Below are 6,023 nucleotides of genomic sequence, written 5' to 3' on the forward strand. Positions count from 1 at the left end.
GAGTTTTAAGATTCCATAAATAGAGCAGTAACATTTTGGATAATGAATGCTAATCTCAACACTGATATTAGACTGCAATGGTCTCTCCAGGGCAGAAGGAGATGCATGACTGTGTGTGCTGATTTCATTATTCTTACAAGAGACAGTTTCCTCAGTTTTTACTCCTATTCTATAGTAAGGGCTCCAAGAGGAGTTAATGTGTATGAAGGTCTTGATTAACATGCTTTAAATGGCAGCAAGTACTTTTTCTTTGAATCTTGAAAAAAATAAACCAACAAAAAATTTTATTCGAACAGTTTAGACAAGTTCAAATCTTAATGCCTCAGGAACAAAGCCTGTTTAAAATTTAGAACAAAAACAAGCCTGTTTGTTGTCCATTACAAAATATCAAACCTAATTATGTACAAAATAAAATTTTTTGTTAAATGCTTTTTATGGAGCTTGAACATTCAGTAGATCACAACTCCCCAATTTGCTCATGGTATACCTTTCAATCACTGAGTCCTGCTGCATTTTGGACTGTTATTTACATGCCAGGCAACTGATAACAGATGACTTCAAACTGCCCTTTGATATTACTCTTCCCCAGAGTTACCCAGTGTCCTTCTGATACCTGCCAGGTTGCTAACAGCTTCACCATGATACAAACTCTGCATGGAATTCCTAAAGCAAAAGTTCGGCCTGTAATTCCTCTGAATTTGCTGGGTATATATTTTTCATTTGTTTGTGTGTGTACATATTGTTTCTACTGATAGAACATAACATCTTTGAAGGCAGATACTGTTTGATATTTTTTCTTTGTAAATGAATGCAATGGCCAGTGCCCACTTAAAAATGTTTATTGATGAATTTATGTATTAAAATATGTCTTTATAGATTTCATTATTTCCTAATTATATTTAAAAATTTTTAGTTCCAAAATCTCTCCTTTCCTCTGTGGCCCCTTGAGAAGGCAAGCAAGATGATATAGATTATACATGTGAAGTCATGCAAAACATATTTCCATATTAGCCATGTTGCAAAAGAAAACACACAACAAAAAAGAAAGAGAGAAAGTGAAAGAAATATGCTTCAATCTTCATTTAGACTTCATCAGTTCTTTCTCTGGAGGTGGATGACATTTTTTATCACATGTCCTTTGGAATTGTCTCGGATCATTGTCATGATGAGAATAGCCAAGTCTTTCACAGTTGATCATCATTACAATATTGCTGTTGCTGGATACAGTGTTTTCCTGTTTGATTTGTATAATTTCATGATTAAGTAAATATTGCATGATTTATAATACAAATAAATGTGCAGTTTAAAGTATAGACAAGTTTCTCTAATTATCCAGGCCATTGCCTAGAAGAGATCTGGTTTTCAAGGGAAGAAATTTTGGACAGATAAGTTTTGATGCGGAGTTTGGCAAAAGATTAGAGTTATGGGAGGTAGACCTGGTTGGAGTGCCACGATGGAACTTTGGGCAATTAAAATAGAATGAGGATACTGGTTGCTCAGGAGGAAGGGGAAATTCAATAAAAAGAACCTTCACCTACTTCACAGTTTTACTTGGGATCCTCCCCATCATTAAAAAAAAGGAATAAAACAAAGCTATGGCTTAATTTCCAGTTGGACTTGGAGTTCGTCACCCTTTATAGCATTCCTTTCTCAGGTCTTTGTACATGTCATTTTAAGTTCCATTTTATCAACATGGATTCTCTCTGCCTCCCCCCTCCCCTGCCTTTTTTTAGATAATCAGAAGGAAAAACTGAGTGGTTAATATTGAAAACCAAACCAAACCAAACCAAAATTTCAAATTCCAGCAACACTTTTGGCTAATTTTTGTGCAGAAAACAGAAATGTTAGTTTATGGTTTAAGCTCTGCAAGGCCATATGACTGGAGAGCATAATGGTTCCATACCATAAAAAGAGTTTTTTTTTTAGTGTCCTAGTCAAAAATACATTATTAAATAATTAAAAACTAAATTCTTTAACTTACATTTATAGCTTTCGTACTCAATTCAAATCTTAATCTCTCTGTCTCTTTGTCTCTCTGTGTCTGTCTCTGTCTCTCTCCATTCAGCCCCTTCAACCTTAACATAAATGCTTTTACTGGTCCTATTTGGCAGCTAATTGACAAATAGTTTAAAAGATTTAAGAAGAACATTTTCAGGGGTCGCGTGGTACAGTGGAAAGAGAAGTGAATCTGGAGTCTGAGGTTCTGGCTTCAAACAACTACTCTGAGACAAACTACTTGTATCATCTTGGAAAGGTGGTACAGTGGACAGAGCACTGGACTTGGAATGAGAAAGATCCAGGTGCAAAACTGGCCTCAGACACTTACTAGCTGTGTGACTCCGGGCAAACTCCATGAACCATTGTCTGTCCCAATTTCCCCATCTGTAAAGTGGCATGTAGCTGCTCATATGGAGATACCAGGGTATTTGTAAAGATAAAATGAGATAATATTTGTAAAGCACTTTGTGAAACTTTTAAGTGCCATATAAATGCTCACTATTTAATTGCTTCATTTCTTGGGACTTAAGTTTTTTCAATTGTAAAAATGAAGGGTTTGGATTAGAAAGCCTTTGAGGTCCTGTCTAGCTCAAAATCAATGATCCCATAACTACTAGATCTCCTTCCAAGATAGTAAGTGTATATACATTCCCAACCCCTGGCTGATTTTTTTTTTTCAGAAAGAAAATCTCAGTACACTTATATTAGGAATCCACTGACTGATGGTAGAAAAGATCTTTTGTGATCAAGCTGACTTACACAGAGGGCTGGATTATTAGAATCTCAGTCCTCTGATAACTTTAGTCATTAAATAATCCATATTTAGAAACTTCTTGGAACTATAGGGATCAGATAAATCATATAATTATTTTTTTCAAGTGTGTTCAATTATTTTTTTTTGACAAGGTAGTTGAGGTTAAGTGACTTGCCCCAGGTCACACAGCTAGTAAGTGTCAAGTGTCTGAAAAATCATCTCCATGTATCCTGTTCAGACCTGAAGATTTGGAACTTTTTTTCTTCTCCAAAATTATGATTATTGCATTAAGGCACATTATTGCTTGAGAGGTAATGGTCTATTCTCTGTCCTGTGCCATCAGCTTTCACGGAATATGTGTGCATGGTATAGTGGATAGAGCACTAGATCTTGGGTCAGGAAGATCTGAGTTCAGATTCTCCCTCAGACACTTACTGGCCATGTGACTCTAGGCAAGTCAATTAACCTTTCTAAGCCTCAGCAAATAACAGCACCTACTTGCCAGGAGTACTGTGAAGATAAAATGAGACAATAATTATAAAGTGCTTTGTAAACCTTAAGCTATGCTAGTGATTATCATCATCATCATCATCATCATCAAAAAATTCTATCTTTATGTAACTACAACAGACAACTAAATCCTTCTGAGAGCTACATGTTTTATAGTCAGCAAAGCTTTTGACAAAGTCTCTCCTACTGTTCTTGTGGACAGAATAAAGAAATGTAGGCTAGGTGGATTCAGAACTGGTTGAATGACCAGACCAAAAGAATCAATGTCAACTTCAAAGGAGGTCTTGTGGAGGAGTGCCCCAGGGATCTGTCTTTGGTCCTGTACTGTTCAACATTTTTATCAATAGCTTAGCTAAAGCCATAGAAAAGACTGTCATGAAATTTCAGATGACGTGAAGCTGAGATAGAGAACTCATGTGTTGGATGACAAAGTCAGGCTCCGCAATCAACTTGGCAGGCTTGAATTATAGGTTGAATCTCATAAGATGATATTTAACATGGACTGATAGAAAACTTTTCCCTTGGGTTTAAAAAAAACCAGTTTCATAAATATAGGATGGTGGGGTGCGGTAGCTAGATGGAAGTTCATTTAGATAAATACCTGGGATGTTCAGTGGGCTCTAAATGCAATTGGATGAATGAATGAAGCACTTCAGAAATGTTTACTATGTGCAAAGCAAGGAAATACAAATAGAAAAGTAATCAAAGGGTTCACATTCTAATGAGGGAGACAACACACATAAAAGGTTTCATCTGTAAATAAGATAGGAAGATCCCATGGCTCTTAGGATACAGTGGAAAAGCAGATGGTAATATCTCTTCTTTAATGTCATTGCCACTAATAGAATCAATTATTTTTTGATGTTGAATTGAGCTGATAATGTAATATGCCAGCCAAAAAAGCTGCTGCTCTCTTAGGCTCTGTTGAGAGGTGCAATATTCAGAATGAGGGAGGTCATGGGTTCATTGTACTTTGCCCCACTCAGTTGACATCTGGACCTCTCTTTCATTCTGAGACCATATTTTAGGAAGAACCTTTACAAAAATAGCATCAAACATAACAAGTTACATTTACATCATATTTCAATGTTTGCAAAGTACCATACCTAAATTGTCACTTGATATCACAATCACTTAAGATAGGTGCTATAGGTTTTATTAGTCCCATTGTACAGAAAAGGAAACCAAATATCAGACAATTTAAATGCCTATGCCATAGAGTAGACAGCTAATGTGTGGTGGGGGTGAGATTCAAACCCAGAACTTCCTGATTTCAGGTCCAGTGCTCTTTTCTCTACACCAGGAAAGTGAGAACTCTTCCTAAAGAGGACAACAAGGATGATGAGGGAATTGACTGAAGAGACTGGGAAAGAGAAGACTTATGAGGGGCAGTGATAGCAACTACAAGTCTTTGAAGGATTTTCATGCTGATGTAGGAGTCATTTTATTATGTTTAGTGCAAATGGCCCTAAATAGGAAGAGTGGATGGAAATTCAGAAAGATAAGTTTATGCTGATGGAAAGGGAAAACTCCCTAACAATTAGAGCCATCTGAAAGTGAAATGGATTAACTTGGAAGATAATGGTTCCACTTAATCAGAGGTTTTTTAAGCAGGGGCTAGATGACCACTTATCTGTGATGTCATAGATGATATTCTTAGTCAGATACAAATTAGACTAGCTAGCCTCTAGACTCAGGTTCTGGGACTCTGTGATTAGGTCTCCCAGGGTGAATCTAAACTCCTTGTGGAGTGAGAGTCTGCTAGAGTTAGCAATTGGCTTAAAAATGAATGACATTTTCCTTGGGGGTGTAAGAGCATGTGGGGAAAGGATAACTTTTTTTTCTTTTTGAAAGAGAAATTTATCAGAAACATATCCTTGTTTAGGAAGAATAATTAGACTGATGATGCTGACTGAATTGTCCATTCATTTGTTTTTAATTTGTTCTTCTCCTCTTTCTTTACTTCTTCTCACTTCTTCCTTTTCCCTACCTCCCCTTCTCTTACTTTCTTCCTCCTCCCCTTCCTCTCTAGCCTATATCTATCCACAACTTTCCAAGAATATGAGCTTAGTGTCTATCCCTTCCTATGTTGTTGTGGCTCCCATGAATACTCAGGTTGCTTCAGTCTGATGAGGGCTATTTCAGCATTTTCAGCATTACAAAAGGTGCCACCTGGTCACGTGGTTTTAAGATTTTGATTTGTACCTTAGTGTTTCCAAGATCATTATTACTACCAATCATTTCAATTATTTTCTACCATAATTTCTAAGGATTACAAATGAAGCCAAATAAAAGAAATAAAGGGAGCTTCAGAAAGGGCAATAGCTTTTGAAGGTCAGGCCTGAGACTGATGATGTGAAGTTCTTGGACATCTAGTTGTACTCTAGATGTTCTAGATGCCACTCCCTCTATTTGTTGCATTCTGGGCCATATGGGGACTTTTCAGCCTTCAACACTTCCTGAGTAAAGGTAGGAATGAGTGAAATGGAAGCTTTCTAATTCTTTTAATTTAGTACATTTTTCCAGACTCTCATTACAATTAAGTAAGTGCAGCCGTGCAAATGGTTTCCTAAGGCACATTTCTGAACTTGAGCCCGCTGTTCATGCAGCTCTCCAACCGTACCTCCCTGGTTGGTTAAAATTTTACAACTATCACAACTAAAAAGTCCAAATGGGAATCTAGTATAAAGGACAAGGTACTTAATAAAAGGTACAAATAGTTTAGATCCTTGTTTATAATTTGATAACGTATTTTACATAA

This window comes from Phascolarctos cinereus, unplaced genomic scaffold (assembly GCF_003287225.1).
Source record: "Phascolarctos cinereus isolate Bilbo 61053 unplaced genomic scaffold, phaCin_HiC Scaffold_9;HRSCAF=440, whole genome shotgun sequence".
Taxonomy (NCBI): domain Eukaryota; kingdom Metazoa; phylum Chordata; class Mammalia; order Diprotodontia; family Phascolarctidae; genus Phascolarctos; species Phascolarctos cinereus.